The following is a 4,050-nucleotide window of genomic DNA, read 5'->3' on the forward strand; positions in this document are numbered from 1 at the left end:
TTTTTTTCTTATATTCTTGTTTTATCTTTTAAGCATAAAACCTTTTTACATAATACGTTCTTCATAGCCATGGTCCTCTAGCAAAAATTAGCCAATAGGAAAACGTGTACAAATCGAATCGAGAAAAGGACCGGAAGCGGATAATTACCGCCAGAGAGCTCAGCGGAAGCAGTCTCCGGTACCGGAAGTACTCCTTTAGGGGTGGAGAAAAGTGTATACGCAGCCTCCTCCACACGACAGTAGATAAAGGCCCCACCGAAACTTTTTTCGTCGCGACGCCCACTTAATACGAGAAGGGAGATAATGTGGACGAAACGGTTTGGTTTGGTGACTGCGTCAGATATATTTAAAATAAAATATGGATTTAATTTTAATTTTATGCATTACACAAAATATGCTAAATAAAAGTTAAAACTATTATTTTTTCAATATTTTTTTTAATAACAAAAACGGATGATTTATTTGGCGCCTCCTCGAATCTGTTTGTATGCTGCAGCTGTCTAGTTCACACATGTCAAATATGATTGGCGTACGACCCCATTTTAACGCATTAAGACGCAATCAAAACATCATCCCACAAGGTGATTTATTTTGTGCCACCCTATAGTATTAAGTGTTAATAGTTAATAAAAATTTAAAATTAATTGTTGAATGTTCGTAGGCCACACAAATTTATAATAAATTATTCGTTATAAACTTATTATATGTAAATGTAACCGACGAAAATCGTATTTTTTTCTCCCTATTGTTCTTGTGACGTAATTTATTACAACAACCTTTCGTTATAATCCTCTGGAATCACAGTGGTGTCTGGAAAAAAGTTCAAGTCGCCCTACGAATCTTGCGCACTGTTTCTTACCGAGACCGGGCGGTGATCGGTCACTGTCTCGCTCTTCTGGCATAGGGGATTAGGGACTAATATTGCAGTTAGGGGCGACACCACCGGCATTATGACGCGCCCCGAGAGTTTGTTTTGAAACAAAATAAAACGTGCATTAACGAGCGGGGAACAAAGTTAATAAGATGTCCTCCCCCAGGGACGAAAATTGAGAAAAAGATATGATAATAACGGAAATTGTACGTCTCCAGCAGACCTTTTTCCTCAGTTTCACGATTACTTTTTCTATGTTATTCATATTCAGAAATGTCGTGTTAATTTTAATGACCAGTCATATTTCTATACTCGTGTGTTTTATATATATATATATATATATGTATATATATATATATATATTTATATATATATATATATATATATATATATATATATATATATATATATATATATATATATATATATATATATATATATATATATATATATATATATATATATATATATATATATTTGTATATATACAATATATATATATATATAAATATATATATATATATATATATACATATATATATATATATATATATATATATATATATATATATATATATATATATATATATATATATATATATATATATATATATATATATAAATGCTCGTATATTAAATAAAAACCTTGTTCGTTTTAAGTAATGCCAATTACAAAATTCTTCTTAACGACTACAGGTTTTAGAATAACCATTTCCAACCCTAATCACCACCCAATAATGCATAGGGCACTGCGTCAAATAGATGTAATGTTTACTTGATCGTTTTTATTACATAAAGGCAAGGTATCAGGTCTGTATCGGTCCTGGGTAATATTGAATACGTATTAAAGTGAAAAAACACATATTTATTTTGCCCCCCTTGGAATCGAACCCGGGACCTCCAGCACAGTAGCCAAATGTGCTAACCTATGCTACACTATGGAGTTAAACTAAACCATTATTTCATTGGAATAACTTTTCTTTCATCAAATCAACTACAATCTGTATTACTGCAATAGTTAAAAAAAAACTAACGACGCATTTGATTTTACTAAATCAATCATGTATTTATTTACGCACTTTTAAGCACTGAATTTTGTTTTAAAGACCAATACACATATATTCATTCAAACTTTGCTTTATTACTTACATTAATAAATTTAAAAAAAAATCTTATTCAATATCACATTGTAAAAAAGTACTGTCATTTACTCCTTCTTATTGCAAAAAAAGGTATAAAAATTAAATATATTTGCTAATTTCTTTATTTTGTTATGTATTCACTAAAACATTTATCAGGTTTGTACACCAAAATCGTTTGATTCAAGAACAAAAAGACATAATTCATTCAGGTGATTAAGGTTTACGTAAAGTATTAAATGTACATGGCTCGTTTATTTTCCTAAAAATTCCCCAGTTTTCCCGATTCAATTTCACCTGATCGTCCTCCCGTTTGACCCAATGTTTGAAAAAACATTTGCTTTTAATTCGGTGTGAACAAATCCGAGTCAACACCGTGATATGGGATTTATAAAAATTAATGTTTCAACGTGTGTAATCCTAAAATATAAACTGTGGTTTAAAGCACGACCTGGGGCTATTTAGATTGGAGTTAGCGTGTTTGGAGTTCGCGTGCGTCTCTCGAAAGCTTATTTTAAACGCTGAAAGCCAGAATAAAATGTTTATTATATTTTCCTTTTAAATCCTGCCATATTTATTGGTTATTCTTTTTGTCCGGAAGTGAGAAGAAGCCTCAAAAATCGTAGATTCAAATATTGAACGTAAATATTAGAACGAAAACGAACATGTTTACAGTTCTATTCGTTGAATTATTCGTTTTTTGATGCTACGTAAAATGAAAAAATCAATTTAACAACTTGACAATTAATATTTTAATAATCACTAAATTTAAAACATTTTTAGTGTGTCCAAATGCTTGTTCACAAAATCTGGATTATCTCCAATCACAGGAGTTATTTTCAAATTATTTTTTGACATCTCTGGTGAATGTTACACGTGTGTAAAGTGATCACTTAAACCAGCCTACGACGGTCGTCAGCCCCGTAAATGACCAGACTTCCATATTCTTCTTCATCTTTGATGGGATGTCAAAAAATAATATGAAAATTATTTAAAGTTTGAGATTATATTAACGTGGAGTATTGGGTTTAATTTTTTTTAACTATTCCCACAAATGGTTTTTAACTATCCACATACCAATGTGAATTTCGTTCAAAATATTCTTAGTTAAATGAGCTAACGTTATTAATTGATTTTTTAATGAGCTATTGAAAATAATTAAACTTAATTTATTTTTATATTTTTTTAAATGCCCAAATTTCACTAGATTTTTTAAGAGAGCGAATAAAAAAGGGCATTTCTGTGAATAACCATTTTCATACTTGTATTTGGGATTGCAATACACAACATTCTCATAACAGAAAACAACTTAAATTCCCTCTGTCGTTAAACCAAGTGACAAATAAAATACAATAACACTATTATGATTCAATTTTATTTATCGCCCTTAAAAACTTCTGCGCCGTAAAAAAAAGGTTTTGTTAGGCGTGGAACACTTTAGGCTGTACTTGTAGCGCAACTTTGGCAATCGTCAGATTTAGACGATTTGCGGCGCACATTGATTTACCCATTGCAAATGAGTTTGTCGCCGACGATTTTGACTGAAATGGATATAACTGAGGGCCTTGCACGTACAAATTTTATTTTCCGGGCGGATATAGGAAAGGCATTAAAAGTTTTCACCTCCTCGTGCTAAGTATTTAATCCCGTTCCCACGCGAGGCGTTGGAATAAGGAGAGGGGACCCGAAGCTTTGGAACAAACTTCCGCAAAGCTTTTACGTTTTACGATTGTTAAAAAAGCTCCGGGGGGCACAGAACACAGCCCGCTTCCTTCTAAACAAAGAAAACATTTTTGTATGGGATTAATAAGAAACACGGACCGGGAATAAATGTTCGCATCCCTCTGAAGCGGAGACGCTGCTTTTGATTGTTTGAAAGGAGTCAGGATTATTGCCGCGGAAAGGGACGGATTTACACAGGAGCTGGAAAAAGCAAAGAGATTTTTTCTTCCGAATCTCGGCCGCCAGGGATGTTTTTTTAGCCCTCCGGAAACACTGAATTTGCCACTGGTGCCGCGTGCTCGCGCTATTATATCGCTG

The sequence above is a fragment of the Brachycentrus maculatus genome, unplaced genomic scaffold (genome assembly GCF_059751285.1).
Source record: "Brachycentrus maculatus isolate JH-2025_06_01 unplaced genomic scaffold, ASM5975128v1 h1tg000039l, whole genome shotgun sequence".
In the NCBI taxonomy this organism is placed as follows: domain Eukaryota; kingdom Metazoa; phylum Arthropoda; class Insecta; order Trichoptera; family Brachycentridae; genus Brachycentrus; species Brachycentrus maculatus.